This window comes from Panthera uncia, chromosome D4 (assembly GCF_023721935.1).
Source record: "Panthera uncia isolate 11264 chromosome D4, Puncia_PCG_1.0, whole genome shotgun sequence".
Taxonomy (NCBI): domain Eukaryota; kingdom Metazoa; phylum Chordata; class Mammalia; order Carnivora; family Felidae; genus Panthera; species Panthera uncia.
In genome coordinates, this window is record NC_064807.1 from 36,240,418 (window position 1) to 36,259,826 (window position 19,409).

Here is a 19,409-nt window from a genome sequence, read left to right on the forward strand (position 1 = left end):
AGACAACAAAAGGAAATCAAAGGCATCAAAATTGGCAAAGATGAAGTCAAGCTTTCGCTTTTTGCATATGACATGATATTATACATGGAAAATCCGATAGACTCCACCAAAAGTCTGCTAGAGCTGATACAATAATTCAGCAAAGTGGCATTGGCTTTTATTGTGGTTAGGTAGTGGGGTTGGGGAAAGGATTTCCTTGCTCTTACAGGAGACTTCATGGCTTTAATTCCCAGCAGTAGTAAACGAGGAACTCTGAAATTTTCTAATCAGTTTGCTCTGATTTGGGCAAAGGGGGAAAGTGGTATTGAGAGATTTGAAAGCTATCAGCAAACAGAAAAATTGAGTTAGTTAGACTATTGTAGATTCATTGAAAACCATTGGAACCTTCAATGAATCAAATAGGACTGATATATGAATTTAGCAAGTGCTGCTCAACAAAAGGTCAGTATACAAGAATTGACACTGTTTCTTTCTTCTTGCAAAGGAAAAATAGACAAAGCAATATAAATGTAATGTTATTAAAGGAATGTGAATTTTTTAAAAATAATATCAGAAAAGATACATGTGAAAGAAGAACAATAAGTAAAAAATCTTGATGAGGAAAAAATGACATTAAAAATTCTAAGACATATTGTATTCATGAGTGAGAAGATTTAATATTTTAAAGTTGTCCATCCCCCTCCCCAATGATCTATAGATTAATTCAATAACAATCAAAACCATTAGAGGACTTTTGGGATAAAATTGGAAATCTGATCCAAATCTTTTATGTTAACATATAGAATTCAAAATAGCGAAAAACAATCTTGAAAAAGAAGTGTTGGAAATATATGTTCATTTCTGAATTCCAAGAAGAGGCACAAGTGGTCTTCAGTGACAGAGTTATCCTGCAAAAGTATGACCAAAAAGAAACACAAGAGCATCTTCTATGGTCAGTATATGTACTCATATACATATATAGTTCTCGTAGAGTGGACAAATAGTATACAGCTGTCAAAACTTACTGAACTAAATTTTTAAGATCAACCCATTTTACTCTATGGAAATAATACTTAAAATATAGTACAAAAACATATGGACACAGTTGAATCTCACTGTTTGCTGTAATTATATTCTATAAAGTTGAATTGACAAATACTAAACTATTGATCCTAGGGGAAATTAAGAACTCGGTTCCTATGAACTCTGGACACAACCTTTTTATCAACTGATCAATATATATATGTGTTTCTATTAAAGGTGATTTCATGTATGTTGTTAATTCTGACGTGCACTTAGCACACTAGGCTACTTTAGCACTATGTTTAGGGGCCATTTTGAACAGTGACATTGCCAGTAACAAAAGCACAACATGTAAAAAAACATGGCACCAAATGGACCATGAAAAAGACACTTAGTTATAGCATTCGTTCATCCTCCGCATTTGTTCATCACATGCTCTGTACGCGTTCATGACTAAGTGCAAAAATGCCCATAAGTATCATTTGAGGGTTACAAATAAATTTTAGCAAGTAGATGAATTCTAAATTTGTGATCCATGATTGACCGTTCATAAAATCCTATAAATGAAAGATATGACCATTGGATCTTTCCAACAGAATGTAGGAGGATGCCTAGTAGTTGGTTCAGTTTTGATTTGTTCTGGCTGAAGATTCAAAATACAGGAAGAAGACTCTTGCTCAAGTTGAAATGCGTGTAGCAAAGTGGTTGGAAGTGGAGCATAGTTTTTGTGAAGGCTGTACCCAGAGACATAGGAACAGAAACCTCTTACCAGGGGTTTGAGGGGACAACTTTCCACCTCATATTTTGCTCTAAGTCTCACTTCCATTTATAACGAGCTCAAAGTTACTTAGAAATCGTTTCTTTTTTTAAATCCACAACTACATCTTGAGGTGAAGTCTGAGCCCAGGATATTGAATAAGACGTTTTAAAACAACACTCAGTACACTCTTCCCTCCTCCTCCTCCTCCTCCTCCTCCTCCTCCTTCTTCTTCTTCTTCTTTAACGTTTATTCATTTTTGACAGAAAGAGAGAGACAGAGTGCAAGCAGGGGAGGGGCAGAGAGAGAGAGCCAAAGTCGGAAGCCTAACCAACTGAGCCACCCAGGTGCTCCCCTCCTTCCTATTAAATTACATTCTAGTATGAGATTTCTTTACCGTGACCGTTGTTTGTTTGCTTTTTTTGGGGGGGGGAGGGTTTGAGGGGAAGGCAGTTGGTGGGCTTCATCTTCCTCAAAACACAAAACATCTGATTATTTAATCTTCATTCGGAACAACCTGGGTTAATCCTAATACTTCTTGCTTTCCTAAGGGATGTTGTCTTCTGTCATTCCAAAGTGATATTTCCAAGATAAATTGAATATTCAAAACAGTTTTAAGATTTCCTATTCCCATTCCTATTTTACTAAGGGAAAACTTTCTCAGTGATACTGGCACTTAAAATGAAAGAATTTGATCTTCAAAAACAGACTTCAAAAAATAATAAAATGTAATCTCTCTGAGGCATCTTTTTGTAAGACGATTGTAACCACAAAACTATGCAAACTATCTGAAGAATGAATGTTTACATTGATTGTTGCCATTATTTTAAGGTATTCTTTTTAGGTAGGTATGTATCATCACTTAAGCCTCGATCATAACACAGTAAATTGATTGTGTTAGCTGAAACTGAATCATATAATGAAATAACCTAGCGTAATTCAGGGAAGCATTTACTCTCTCTATTCCTTTTTTCATTTCCTTCTCTGCATTAAGGTTCTGATGAGATAACAGGAAGAATTTACTTAATTGGGAACTTATATGTATTTCTCATAGCATAAAAATGCACTTATATTGAAGTAATTATTACTCACTATTTAATAGTCCTGATCTATATCAGATAAATTTAAATATACTTTTGTCTTTCTAAAATTCTGAAATAGAAAAGTTACATTAAGAAAGCCCAAGTGTCTGGGGAATCATTATTTTCTTTCCTCTCAGAATCGTTTTAATTTTGGTTTTCTTATTGACCATGACCAAAAAGACCATAATGTGACCAAAAAGACCTCAGACTCCACTGAGGCCACTGGGCGAAATTGATTAGGAGAGTATTGCAAACTCCACATGGAAACCCTCTTAAAGAATTTCATGGTGATAAATGCTAAAGCTTAAGCACCTTTAGTATTTTCCTTGGAGCTAAAAAATTTACTCAGAATTCTGAGAAGTTAGGTGTGTGAAGCAAATATTTTTAATCTACGGTAAGGGCATTCTCTCAGAAATGTTTCCTGTTAATGGTTCCTTTGCTTGTCAGTTTATCTGTGGATTCTAACCTCCCTTTAATATAAACTTAATATTTTCATCAATCATAATATATGAGCTATTTCCTTTGGATTGTCCCAATTTTCTTCCATAAAGACTTTTATGTCACTGAATCTTCTGTGTCTTCTCACACTCATTAAAAGCAGCAACAGCAATAACTACAAGACAACAGATAAAGCAAAGAAAAATACCCTATTTTAATTTTTAGTACATATCATCAAAATAATATTTATTATTTGATTATCTTCATGCTGAGCAGTATTGCTGTCAGTAAAATATATGTGATCTTTTAATAAAGTATTGTGCAATTTTGATTGGCTATATGCCATATGAACTACAGTAATTTTAAACAATGGCTCAGTGAATGGAACATCCAACTCTTTTTTTTTAACGTTATTATTATTATTTTTTAGATTTATATCCAAGTTAGTTAGCATATAGTGCAACAATAATTTCAGGGGTAGATTCCTTAATGCCCCTTACCCATTTAGCCCACCCCCCTCCCACCACCCCTCCAGTAACAAACTCTGTTTGTTCTCCATATTTAAGAGTCTCTTATGTTTTGTTCCCCTTCCTGTTTTTATATTATTTTTGCTTCCCTTCCCTTGTGTTCATCTTTTCTGTGTCTTAACATCCTCATATGAGTGAAGTCATGATATTTGTCTTTCTATGACTGACTAATTTCACTTAGCATAATACCCTCTAGTTCCATCTGCATAGTTGCAAATGGCATGATTTCATTCTTTTTGATTGCCAAGTAATACTCCATTGTGTGTGTGTGTGTGTGTGTGTGTCCACATACCACATCTTCTTTATCTATTCATCCATTGATGGACATTTGGGCTCTTTCCATACTTTGGCTATTGTTGATAAATATTGGGGTGCATGTGTCCCTTCAAAACAGCACACCTGTATCCCTTGGATAAGTGCCTAGTAGTGCAATTGCTGGGTCGTAGGGTAGGTCTATTTTTAGTTTTTTGAGGAACCTCCATACTGTTTTCCAGAGTGGCTGCACCAGCTTGCATTCCCACCAACAATGCAAAAGAGATCCTCTTTCTCCTCATCCTTGCCAACAACTGTTGTTGCCTGAGTTGTTAATGTTAGTCATTCTGACAGGTGTGAGGTAGTATCTCATTGTGGTTTTGATTTGTATTTCCCTGATGATGAGTGACGTTGAACATTTTTTTCATGTGTCAGTTGGCCATCTGGATGTCTTCTTTGGAGAAGTGTCTATTCATGTCTTTTGCCCATTTCTTCACTTGATTATTTGTTTTTTGGGTGTTGAGTTTGATAAGTTCTTTATAGATTTTGGGTAGTAACCCTTTATCTGATATGTCGTTTGCAAATATCTTCTCCCATTCTGTTGGTTGCTTTTAGTTTTGCCGATTGTTTCCTTCACTGTGCAAAAGCTTTTTATTTTGATGAAGTCCCAATAGTTCATACAACTCTTGATTTAGGCTCAGGTCATATTCCCAGGGTCATGGGATCAAACCCACGTTAGTCTCCACACTGAGCATGGAACTCACTTAAGATTCTCTCCCTCTCTCTCTCTCTAAGAAAAAAATATAGTAGAGGCACCTGGGTGACTCAGTAAGTTGAGCATCCGACTTCAGCTTAGGTCATGATCTCACGGTTTGTGAGCTCAAGCCCTGTGTGGGGCTCTGTGCTGACAGCTCAGAGCCTGAAGCCTGCTTTGAATTCTGTGTCTCCCTTTCTATCTGCACCTCTCCCACTTGTGCTCTGTCTCTCTCAAAAATAAATAAACATTAAAAAATTTAAAAAAATAAATATACTAGTATAATATCTACAATTTTATGGCAGTTTTATTTCAATTAAAAAAATAGGTGTCTCAAAGTCTTTCAGAAATCTTGGTTTAAGTAGTTAGACACTTGTGGACTTGGGTATTCTTGAGAGCAGGTGGCTCACAAACTGCCAGAGATGGCTTAATTTGAAGAAGTTGTGAATATAATACTTTACATAATGAAGGGACTTTACAGATGTAATTAGGTTTAAGCACCTTATGATAGGAAAAGTGGCCTGTATTCTGCAGGTGGGCTCAATCTAATCATATGAGCCCCCAAAAGCAGCTGGAAAAGGAAGAAGGCAGCAAAATGCAGCAGAAGAGGAGTGTGGCAAGATACAGCAAACAGAGAAGTCAAAGAGATTCCACATGTGAGATGGATTCCAAGTGTCAAGGCTGATTCTGTGACAGGGATGACCACATGCAAGGAGTGGGGGGCTGAAGTCAGCATACTTCTGACAGCCAGAAAGGAAATGGAGATCTCAGTGTTTCAACTTCAAGGAACGGAGTTCTGCCAACAACCTGAATGAGCTTGAAAGCAAATTCTTCTCCAGACGGTGAAGAAAGGAAGGGGGTTAGCCAACATCTTGATTTTAGTTTGAGAGAATCAGAGCAGAGGAACCAGCTGAGTCCCACTGTGCTAAGATTCTTGACCCACAGAAATTATGAGATAAAAAATGACAACTGGGGGCACCTGGGAGGCTCAGTCAGTTAAGCGTCCAGCTTCAGCTCAGGTCGTGATCTCAAGACGTGATTTCGAGCCCCACGTTAGGCTCTGTACTAAAAGCTCAGAGCCTGGAGCCTGATTTGGATTTTGTGTCTCCCTCTCTCTGCCCTTTCCCACTGACAGTCTGTCTCTTTCTCTCAAAAATAAATGTTGAAATAAATAACATTGTTTTAAATTTCTACGTTTGCAGTAACTTGTTATGGCAGCAATAGAAAACTATTGTGGGCACAGAGATATTTTAAGTATTTTTATGTAAGGTGATACAATGGACCAACACCATAAATATTAAATATAAAAGAAACAATATCCAATTATAGCAAATGAAACATAATGTGTTCTTAATGTTCACTCTAAGAATTTGAAAATAAACACAAAGTAAAGCAACAAGATAATGTATAGTATTTTAGCTATATTCCCTTCGATGTGCATTATTTGATGAATATATACCTAATGTTTGTTTTAATAACTATTTAAGTGATATGATCACAAAGACTCAAGGGGGTGATATGAACAGGAGTAATAAATTCACTGTGATTTTCATGTGGGAGGGTATAAACTCAATTTTTTTAGCCAATGTACCTGAATTTTCTAGTTCATCACTACTCTGTCTCTTCTTACTTATGACATGTTATATACTTAAATATCGTATTCTACAACAATATTTATTATAGAAATTAGATAACTTAAAATAATAAATAAAATTGAAGTCGATTTTTGTGAAAAAAAATTGTATCTTCTAAAACTGTACATGTTAATCTTATTGAATCAAATCCATCAGAGCAAAATTAAGCACTTTATTATTCTGTATCCTAGTTTCCAGTGGCCTTGATTACTTATCTTTGTCTTCTTGTATAATTTCAAACAGCCTTGGATTTTTCTTCATTATACATCCAGACAACAGGAAGTATCTGTGGGACCCTCAGGCCCTCGGTGAAGTCTGAGGTGTGTCTACTGCAAGGACTTATTTGATTTTTTTTATGGATCTCTTCAACAGTTTTCTCTGCCGTTCTAATCACTACTTTACACATTTTATTTTATTTTTCTAGTTTTGTGATGAAGTGAGAATTTTTTTGTTTTCTCTTTTCCAAGTGGTTAGAAAACCTAGAATATATTCCTTTCAGAGTCCCTATTCTTCTTTACGGTCAAAAATTGTGCAAACATACGTGATGAACTTTGTGTGATTGTGTATGTGTGTGTAGATCCTATAGAATGTTTGAGAGCAGAGCTTTGAAATTCTGTGTACATTTCCAATTTATGAGATATTCCAAAAAAAACTTCCTTTCTATGTTTGGTTCTCACTTAAATTACTCTTTTTTTGAAACTTACTTTGTGTTTGTTCCTAAATGCTTTAAGACTTGATATGGATAGTACTTGTAAAAGAATTCCTCATTTACCTATCCATGGCCAATAATTTATTTTAAAAATGTCTCTTTTTGTAGAAGAGAATTCTATCATTTTGAGTCTATTCTTGCACCACTGCTAAATCGCTAAAGAATGGTATTTTCTTTTTCACAAGCCAAAGAAAAAAAATATTCAAGTTGTATATTGCAGGTGCACAAATCTGCTTCCATGAAACAAAACAAAACAAAACAAAACAAAACTATAGTCTCTTTGACAAAGAGCTTGACAAAATGACATAATCAAGCATTAGTACATTGTTTTTTAGTTCATTCACTTTTCCCAAATATAACACTCACCCAAAAGTTCTTGTGCTAAGAATACAAACATCTATGACATTACCCTCTCAAACTGAGAGGTATTTTCTAAATGATATGATTAACCACTAATAAACATTTTCTTTTTATATATATGCTTCTACATAATCTGAAAACAAGGATACTTTCCTAAATAACTACAGTATAACTATTAAAGTCAAGAAATTTAGTATTGGATAAAATATATTACTTAAGATACAGCTTATGTTCAAATTCCTCCAATTTCCTCATGATATATTTTATAATGTTTTATTGGTCTCTCACCCAACTTAGAGGAATACATTAAATGTATTTATCATGTCTCTAGCTTCCTATTATGTGACACTCTTTAATTTATGACACAAATTTAAAAAAAATAATAAAGTGCACAAAATTCATTTCTTTCTACATAATATATATATATATATATATAATTTTATTTTGATATCTCCAATCAATATTAAAAACTAAAGTACTAAAAAGAGTTTGCTGGTTCTTCTTTCGTTTTGCTTTTGTTTTTAACTGAAGGCTATTTTTTTGTTGTTTATATTTGTGAGATATATTTTGGAGGGAATGATCAGTTCATGTACATATACAAATTCATTGGTATAAACAACTTACAAGATTATGTTTACAATATTCTCTTATTTTGGGACACCTGGGTGGCTCAGTCAATTAAGACCTCAGCTCAGGTCATGATCTTGTGTTTTGTGAGTTCAAGTCCTGCATCAGGCTCTGTGCTGACAGCTTGGAGTCTGGAGCCTGCTTTGGATTCTGTGTCCTCCTCTCCCTCTGCCCCTACCCCACTCACCCTCTGTCTCTCTCTCTTTCTCTCTCTCTCTCTCAAAACATAAACACCTAAAAAAATTTAAAAATTTCTCTTATTTAAAAAAATCCTGCTGTTTTAGTTATGTGCTTTTTTCTCTTCCCACTTTTATGTATTTTCTCTTTTTCCTTTTCTTGATATATTTTGTAAGCTACTTGTTTATCACTTTTTTCAGAGAACCATCCTTAAGCTTTGCTGATCTCTATCATATCTTTCAAGTTGATTGTATGAAAATCTACTTTTAATGACTTTTGTTTCTACTTGCTTTGTTTTATTTTTTTGTAGATATTTTCCTGTCTTCTCAAGTTGTATTATTAGCTCATAAATGTTTATTTTTACCTTTTAAATAAGTATTTTAGGAAATATATTCCTTGATATCCTGTTTTACTTAAATGCCACAAAATATTTATTATTATTATTATTACTTCTTAGTGCAGTTGACACACAATGTTACATTAGTTTCAGGTAAACAACATAGTGATTCTACAATTTTATACATTATACTGTACTCATCACAAGTATAGCTACCATGTAACTGGAAGCCTGTATCTCCCTCCCACCTTCACCTATTTTGCTTATCTCCCTAAACTTCTTCCCCTCTGGAAACCATCAGTTTGTTCTCCATGTTTTTGGATCTGTTTCTGCTTTCTTGTTTGCTTATTCTTCTTTTTAAGACTCTACATATTATTGAGATCATATGATATTTGTCTATCTCAGTCTGATTTATTTCACTTAGCACAATACCCTCTAGATTTATTCATAATGGTCACAAATGGTCTGATCTTACCCTTTTTATGGCCATATACATATATATATACATATAGTCATGATAATTAATTGTATCATATATATTTTATACATAATTAACAATATATTATCTTTGAAGTCTATTATTTTAAAGAGAGATGAGTGTTAAATTATTTAATTATATTTATTGCTTTGTCAATGGTTCGTGTAATCCTGTCACTTTTTGTTTCATATAATTGAAATCATATTATGAAAATTATATAGGTTTGAATTTACTTAGACATTTGATTCTCTTAATAATTTTGCCATAAATTTTATTTAATTTGAGTTTAATAACTTCTTCCAATTTCATTTTCCTTTTATGTGTTTCTATATATACTATCAAACTCATTTGTTTGTTTCATTATGCATAGGTTTGTGTATCAGTCAAGATTCTCCAGAACTACATCAGCACTCCTAGGTCTCCAGATTGCTAACTGCAGATCTTGGGACTTGTCAGCCTCCATAATTCTGTTAGTCAGTTCCTTATAATAAATAAATGATGATAGATAGATAGATAGCCTATGAGTTCTGTTTCTCTGGAGAACCTTGACTTTACATATATAATATGCTCCTTCAACAATAGGTAGGAAAAACATATTTACTTTTCTGAAGTACACATGGGTTTTTACAAAAGCTTATAATATAGCTTGTAAAGCAAGCATTTACAAATTTCAGAAAGTTGGTAACATACAGAATACTTGGACCACCATGTAAAATACAAAACTTTGTGGAAAAATATGTAATGAACACAGCCAGAAAACTTGAAATTAAGAACATATAGGTCAAAGAAGAAGTCATGATGCATATTAGGGAGTAACTTGAACTTTAAAATAAGCTAAACACATCATTAAAGTTTTTAGGATATACAATTTAAAAATAGGCAGAGAACCTGAATAGACATGTTTTCAAAGAAAACATACAGATGGCCAACAGACACATGAAAAGATGTTCAACATCACTGATCATCAGGAAAATGCAAATCAAAACCACAGGGATATGCCACTTCACACCTATCAGAATGGCTAAAATTAACAACACAGGAATCAATAGGTGTTGCCAAGGATGCCGAAAAAGGGGAACCCTCTTACACTGTTGGTGGGAATGCAAACTGGTGCAGCCACTTGAAGAACTATATGGAGGTTCCTCAAAAAGTTAAAAATAGAACTATACTCTGATGCAGGAATTGCACTACTAGATATTTACCCAAAGGATACAAAAATAATAATTTGAAGGGATACATGCACCCTGATGTTTATAGCAGCATTATCAACAGTAGCCAAATTATGGGAAGAGCCCAAATGTTCTTTGACTGATAAATGGATACATAAATTGCAGTATATATATATATATATATATATATATATATATATACAATGGAACACTATTCAACCGTAAAAATACTGAATTCTTGTCATTTCCAATGATGTGGAGGAGCTAGAAAGTATTATGCTAAGTGAAATAAGTCAGAGAAAGACTAATACCATCTGATGTCACTCATATGTGGAATTTAAGAACAAAACAAATGAGCAAAGGGAACATAAGAGAGAAAGAGAGAGAGAGAGAGAGAGAGAGAGAGAGAGAGAGGCACACCAGGAAACAGACACTTAACTACAGACAACAGAGTGATGGTTACCAGAATAGAGGTAGGTGGGAGGTGGATTAAGTAGGTCACGGGGATTAAGAAGGGTACTTGTTGTGATGAGCACCAGGTGTTGGATGTAAGTGTAGAATCACTAAATTCTGCACCTGAAATTAATATTATACTGTATGTTAATCGAGTGGAATTTAAGTAAAGCTCCCAAAATACATAAAAAATTTGTGTAAAAAATAAAACAAAATCCATCTTATCTTCTGTATCAATTAAAGCATTTATTAATTCCATATCCTGTTACCTAACTGAAAATTAAATATTCTTTGAGTTGCTATCCTCAAAATTTAATCTATATAATTCACTTTAATTAAAAGTAATTATATATTTTAACTTTCTCTGCAAATATACAGATCTTCCTCAATTTACAATGTGGTTAGTTCCAATAAACTCATTCTCAGTTGAAAATATGCTAAGTCAAAAACTACATTTAATACACCTCACCTATTAAACATCAAAGCTTAGCCTAGACTACCTTAAACATACTCAGAACACTTACATTAGCCTATAGTTGGGGAAAATCATCTAAAACAAAGCCTATTTTACAATAAAGTGTTGGATATTTCATGTAAGTTGTTGAATACTAAACTAAAATGTAAAACAGAATGGCCATATTGCTCTAAAATGGTCGTAAGTGTATCGGTTGTACATTTTTGGGATCCTGTAGCCAACTGGAAGCCGAGACTTGCTGTCACTATTCAGCATAATGAGAGAGTATCCTATTGCCTATCACTAACCTGGGGAAATACCAAAATTCAATATTTGAAGTACAGTTTCTACTGGATGTATATGTGTATTATTTTGAAGTGAAAAACATTGTAAGTTAAACCATTGTAGGGGTGCCTGGGAGGCTCTGCCAGTTAAATATCTGACTCTTGATTTTGGCTCAGGTCATAAACTCATGGTTTGTGGGATCAAGCCCAGCGTTGGGCTCTGCGCTGGCAGCATGCAGCCTGCTTGGTATCCTCTCTCTTACTCCCTCTCTGCCCCTCCCCCACCCCATCTTTCAAAATAAATAAATAAACATTTAAAAAAAATGTAAGTCAGGGATGCAGATAGAAACAGCTGTTATAATCCATATTTTACAGACAATGAAGCTGAGACTGAGTTTTAGTGGTCTGAACACAATTTGCAGTTTTTTCCAACTCTAAAGCATATGATTATTATCATGTTTGTGTGTGTGCGTGTGTGTGAGCATTTGCATTTTTTGTTTGTTTTACTTCTCAGGCATTTGACTTGATTTGTACTTTCAAAAGTCATGCTGAAAATAATTGTTGCTCTACTGGGTCACAAAGCAGCCCTTCATAAGTATACAAGAATTGAGATCATACCATGCATACTTTCAGACCACAATGCTATGAAGCTTGAAATCAACCACAAGAAAAAGTCTGGAAAACCTCCAAAAGCATGAGGTTAAAGAACACCCTACTAAAGAATGAATGGGTCGACCAGGCAATTAGAGAAGAAATTAAGAAATATATGGAAACAAATGAAAATGAAAATACAACAATCCAAACGCTTTGGGATGCAGCGAAGAAAATACACTGCAATCCAGGCCTATCTCCAGAAACAAGAAAAATCCCAAATACAAAATCTAACAGCACACCTAAAGGAAATAGAAGCAGAACAGCAAAGACAGCCTAAACCCAGCAGAAGAAGAGAAATAATAAAGATCAGAGCAGAAATAAACAATATAGAATCTAAAAAACTGTAGAGCAGATCAATGAAACCAAGGGTTGGTTTCTTGAAAAAATAAACAAAATTGACAAACCTCTAGCCAGGCTTCTCAAAAAGAAAAAGGAGATGACCCAAATAGATAAAATCATGAATGAAAATGGAATCATTACAACCAATCCCTCAGAATTATAAGCAATTATCAGGGAATACTATGAAAAATTATATGCCAACAAATTGGACAACCTGGGAGAAATGGACAAATTCCTAAACACCCACATGCTTCCAAAACTCAAACAGGAAGAATATATAAATCGTGGTTTATATACACAATGGAGTACTACGTGGCAATGAGAAAGAATGAAATATGGCCCTTTGTAGCAACGTGGATGGAACTGGAGAGTGTGATGCTAAGTGAAATAAGCCATACAGAGAAAGAGAGATACCATATGTTTTCACTCTTATGTGGATCCTGAGAAACTTAACAGAAACCCATGGGAGAGGGAAAGGAAAAGAAAAAAAGAGGTTAGAGTGGGAGAGAGCCAAAGCATAAGATACTCTTAAAAACTGAGAACAAACTGAAGGTTGATGGGGGGTGGGAGGGAGGGAAGGGTGGGTGATGGGTATTGAGGAGGGCACCTTTTGGGATGAGCACTGGGTGTTGTATGGAAACCAATTTGACAGTAAATTTCATATTTAAAATAATAAAAATAAATAAAAATAAATAAACCATTAATAATTAAAGGAGGGTAAAAAGAAAATAATTCATGCTCTATCTGCTTTAGAGTTTGGTATATGAATAAATTAGATAATGCATAATAAGATAAATTAGGTGAAATTTAAGATGTATGATATTGTATGTTGTCACTTAGAATATCAGTGTTGCATTTCTCATGATGATTATTGCAAAATTTATTGCAAAATTTTCAAAATCAGTGGTTTTGTATTTGAATTTAGCCAAGAAGATGGCTTGTATATACTTGCATGAAAATGGCCAAGGATGATACTCCATCCTTGGGTCTAACTGAAATTTAAAGCAGTCATCCAGCCATACCAGGAAAATATTTTCCACTATTGCATAGAAACCGGTGCGGTATTCATTGAATAGCAGTCAACAAAAGCACAAGCTCAAGTAGCTTTCACTATCTTTATTCTGTGTTAGACAAAGCCACACCTCATAAGGGACCAGGCTTATTTGTAATTCATTTGCTTGACCCAGATGGTGAAGTCTAAATGTAATTGCAATATCAGCCTAAATTACCCCATGCTGTTTCGAGTGACTCACGTGTGCCATACTATACACAGTTAACAAGAATAAAGCAATACTGAGTTCAAACATTTCCCAAAGAAGTGAGCACATGGGGCACACTGGATTCACAGAGAATGCTCATTAAAACCACTGAACATTTTGCACAGGTAAGGATTTTGGTATTGGGCCTGTGGTGTCCATGTTACTATGGCAATAACTATTATCACTAGAGCTAATGCATTTCTGACCTGCAGTGTTTAATAACACTCACACACCTCAAAGGGATCTAATCAGAATTTATTAATTTTTGTAAAACAGTGTCAATTTAAAAATGCAACGTAAGATCTAAGTATTAATTATTTTTCTCAGTGTAACTTAAAATGTAACTATGTGACAGAATTCCACATACCCTACAGCATCAATTAAAACTTAACATCTTTGATACTAGTGCTTCTTCGGTCTCCCTTTTGAGCAAGAATCTTCAAAAGAACAGTTCGGCAGTTTCTGGTCCTATACTTATTTGAGCTTTGCATTCAATACCTTCCCCTCCCCTACTGCTTTTCTCTATTAGAAGGAAAAATAAGAATACTCTTTTGAAACTTAGACTTGCTTAGTCCACTTTTAAAGAGCAAGATAGAAAATTTACTACTCTTGCCATTAAATATTACAGTGGGACTAATATACTGAACTTAATATGTAAGGGCAGTTCTTTATCCCAGAAAAAGCAAATTCTCTTCTTAAATTACTGCTTACTGGGAAGTCATATATTAAAGAGTAACATGTTTGGAACTCAAGTGAAAAGCCACTTTATCCAATAGGAATAATGTAAAGTAAATTAAACTGTTGACATCTAGGATTTTATTAAGTACTGACAGGTTTAGTATACTTATACTTGAAACCTTTTATGGTCAACTTTTGAGCATGCATTTATGGATTAGCTAAATTAGCAAAGATTTTAAAAGCGTTTCTTATTGTCTACTCCTAGGCATCAAAGATATGACTACCAGTTTTCAAATTCATGGCTACAAGCCCAGAATAAATTTCATGGGTAGTCTATAGTAGATAAAGGTATTAGGGAAATCCTAAAAGACTGACAGTATGTGAATAAGAATATCCTGATTATTAACATTACCTCTCTGTCCAACCAGCACAATGCCTTTTGGAGATATCACCTTGGATCTGTTTCCACCACTGTACAGTGAAGTTCATTTTAGAAAGTACTCAATTGTATCTTCTAGCTTTAAATTTAAGGGTTCATGCTCACGGTGCAATGTGGAACAGTGAGAAAACCCAGAGATTAAAAGATAGAAAAAGAATCTGAGTTCAAAGTAATATTCACCCTTGGCGATGTGATCTAGCCACCAGACCATACGCAAGTGCTGTTGGTAATGTAAACTCTTTCCATTTGTGTAAGAGTACATCTGCTATAGATGTTCTAGATCTCATGGAATGCCTGAGTGGGGAGCTAAGACTATTTCTTTGGAGTCATAAGCACCAGTTGGAAGGTGGAGGTTGTCAGTAGACTTGAAATAGAGTAAATTGGGTGATTTAATCGTTTTGCGTTTGTGGTTTTATAAACTATAACTTTATATTTAGAAAGGAATAACAATTTGAAAGTTCTTTTAGTTTGTTTTAACAAATTCAAACTTTAGTCCATTCGCTTTAAATTAAAAAAAAATGCAACTATGTTATGGGTTTATGGGATAAAGTACTTTATTTATGAAGTGCTTTATTTTATGTGTGTGTGTGTGTGTGTGTGTGTGTGCGCGTTCGTGCCTGGCTACAATGTGGTTCTGCAACAATCATAAAATCTCAGCAATCTGCAAATACTAATATTCAATCATGTGCCTGCAGATGAGCTTATAGTTGGCTCAATTTATAAATCGGTTGAGCTGTATTTGGCCTCTTCTCACTTCTGTACGAGTCTGGAGGTCATAAGATCTAGCTGGGCTCAGCTGTGCTCAGCTACATCCCCCCTCTTGAATCTGCTCCACATATCTGTCATTCCTATTCCTTGAACCACTGGGGTAGTCTGGGCATGTTCTTCTCAAGGAATTGGCAGAGCACATGGTATTTAATAGGTGGTATATGTCCTCAAAGCTGTTCATTTTCTCAAGGTTGGCTTAGCTAGTACTTGAGTTTTCCAATACAAACTTAGGAATCTGCATGTTAATGTCTCAAGCACTCTGGCTTGAGTTTATTTGTTTTATTGAATCTATATATCGTGATTCAGATACCCAGTGTATGAACATGACACATTTTTCCTCTTAACATGTTTTCATCCTTTTCTCTAATACTTAGTTGTTTAAAAATATTTAATGATTAATTTTTTAATTATTCTAATATCTTATTAACAGTATATAAATGATATCTGTATTTTGGAAACAACTGTTAGAATGTGAAATTCTTTGTGATTTTTGCAAACAACTGCATCGTCTTTAATTTTTCCTCTCTATTTCTTATTTTACTTTTTTTTTTCCTCTCTTACTGTTTCTATTGGCTATGATCTCTGTTATGATGAATAGAGGTGGAAATGATGAATAGAGTAGGATTCTTTACTTCAACTCCCAGGGTTCCTTGTATCGCTGCTTCAAATAATGAAGAGATGAACATACAATAAAATGAGCAGCAAGTAAGAATTTTATTAGGATATAGATCAGAAAAAATGAATAGTATGCAAGCTCTCTTTACAGAGAGGGGGCATTCAAATGTGAATGCCCCCGACTATAGGCAAGAGACTTTGTTTTATGTTTTTCATTTTTCCCTTCCCCCGCTTCCTTATCAGGTTCTACCCTAATTGGTTTGATAGCTCTAGGTGCTGGGTTGTCCATCCCTGATTGGCTCAATTCCATTGTGTAAGGAGTCAGACTATGGTCATACTGTCCCTCGTATAATACATGTTTTACGATTCACTTATTTTAGTTGGGTATTTTGTCAAATTGCTGAGGGGAACCTGAGGGGGAGAAGGTTGTGTTTGTTACATTCTTTCTTTTCCTTTATTACTATTATTATTATTATTATTAATTATATTCTCAGATTAGTTAACATACAGTGTAGTCTTGGCTTCAGGAGTAGAACATAGTGATTCATGTCTTACATATGACCCCCAGTGCTCATCCCAGAAAGTGCCCTCTTTAATGCCTGTCACTGACTTAACTGGTCTCCCCAGCCCCTCACCAACCCTCAGTTTGTTTTCTGTATTTAAAAGTCTTTTTTGGTTTGCCTTCCTCTCTGTTTTTATCTTATTTTGTTTTCCCTTTCCCTATGTCCATGTTAAGTTTCTCAAATTCCACATATGAATGAAACCATATATCTATCTCGGACTGACTTATTTCACTTAGCATAATACCCTCCAGTTCCATCCACATTGTTGAAAATGGCAGGATTTCATTCTTTTTCATCGCCAAGTGGTATTCCATTGTATATAAATACCACATCTTCTTAATCCATTAATCAGTTGATGGGCATTTGGGCACTTCCCATAATTTGGCTATTGATGATAGTGTTACTATAAACATCCTGGGGTCCATGTGTCCCTTCAAATCAGCATTTTTGTATCCTTTGGATAAATTCCTAGTAGTGCAATTGCTAGGTCATACAATAGTTCTATTTTTAATTTTTGGAAAAGCCTCCATATTGTTTTCCAGAGTGGCTGCACCAATTTGCATTCCCACCAACAGTACAATAGGGTTCCCCTTTCTCCACATTCTCCACAACATCTATTGTTTCCTGAGTTGTTAATTTTAGCCATTGTGACCAGTGTGAGGTGGTATCTTGTGGTTTTAATTTGTATTTCCCTGATGATGAGTGATGTTGAGCATCTTCTTATGTGTCTGTTAGCCATCTGGATGTTTTCTCTGGAAATATGTCTATTCATGTCCTTTGCCCATGTCTCCACTGGATCATATGGGGATTTTTTGTGTGTGTGTTGAGTTTGGTAAGTTCTTTATAGATTTTCGATACTAACCCTTTCTCTGATATGTCATTTGTAAATATCTCCTCCCATTCTGTCAGTTAACTTTTAGTTTTATTGATTGTTTCCTTTGCTGTGAAGAAGCTTTTTATCTTGGTGAGGTCCCGGTAGTTCATTTCTGTTACATTCTTCTTTAAAATGTTTATTTATTTGCTTGAAAGAGAGAGAGAGAGGGAGGGAGAACAAGTGGGGGAGGGGCAGAGAGAGAGATTGGGAGACACTGAATCCAAAAGCAGGCTCCTGGCAATGAGCTGTGAGCACAGAGCCAGATGTGGGGCTTAAACCCTCAAACCATGAGATCCTGACATGAGCTGAAGTCGGATGCTTAACCAGCTGAGCCACTCAGGCGCCCCATTTCTGTTACATTCTTGAGAGTAACCTTGCACCTGAGGAAGTGTGCTCATAGGTGCTCCTGGTGTTGTTTCAAATTGTGTTTTTCCCCCATACAGGACCTCGAGTCTTAACATTTCCCTCTTCCTACTGAATCCTATGTTTCCTTATCATAGCAGTTTCCATTGTCTTGTTTCCAGTCTCTAGGAAAAAAAGATTCAATGAGTCAAAATTAAGTAGTATAATGTTTGCGTTATTTTTTAAATGTTTTATTATAACTGTATGTAAGTATATATGTGCTAGAGTAAACAAATATCAGCTGAGCGTTATGATGAATTTTTTCAAAGTGAACACATTTGTATATAAAGAATAGTAATAATTCAGGATATAGAATATTTTTAGATTTTCAAAAGCCTCCTTCATGCTATTTACAACCCCCTAAATAGAACACATTTCCTAACATTTATATACATAGACTCATCCACTCTATACTCAATTATTTTTGCCCGTTTTCCATAATATTATGTCTGTCTGCATCATCCATGTTGTTGCATATTTCATATTTCACTCTCTTCCATTTTAGTATAGTTCTCTATGATATGAATATGCCGTACTTTATTCATTCCATTGTTAATTGAAATAGTCCTTTAAGTTTTCAGTTTAAGCCTATAACAAAAACAAAATAAAATGCTGCTATAGAACTTCCAATTCTGGGAATTTGGAGACAACATACTTTTTCCCTTTGCCTCCTACTAAGTACAACTAAATACTTAGACATTATATATATTTATAATTATATATATTATGTTGTTAATATAATATAATAATATAATATATAATATAATAATATAATATAATAATATAATTAAAATTATAAAATATAATATTTTTTATATATATATATATATATATATATATGTAAAACAAACATAAGAAGACTCTGAAAGGTAAGGAGAGGAAGACAGGATCCAGGATCCAAGGGATAATACAATAGTGACCTCCTTAAGATTTTTTTTTCTCATGTACCCAATATTGCAGATGCAGAAGCTGGCAACTCAGAAACATGTAGTGCAGACAACAACAACAACAACAACAACAAAAGCCTCAACAAAGAGTGTTCTCTCTAGCTAAAAGATGAAGAAAGGAGAAGCCTAACAGGACAGAAAACTTTAGACAAAAATGGGTCCCCTTCAGCATAACATAAAACATTTTAAACAGCAATAACCCAATTATTTAACACTTAATGAACTCATTAGTGACTATGTTTGTTTGTAGTATGCAATGAACTTGTACATAATCAAATATAAATTTTGATTCCCATTTGCACAATGAGCACATATAATAAAAAAGCAAAACATTAATGATGCTAGAAATATTGTCTTCATGGAGCACAGATTGATGA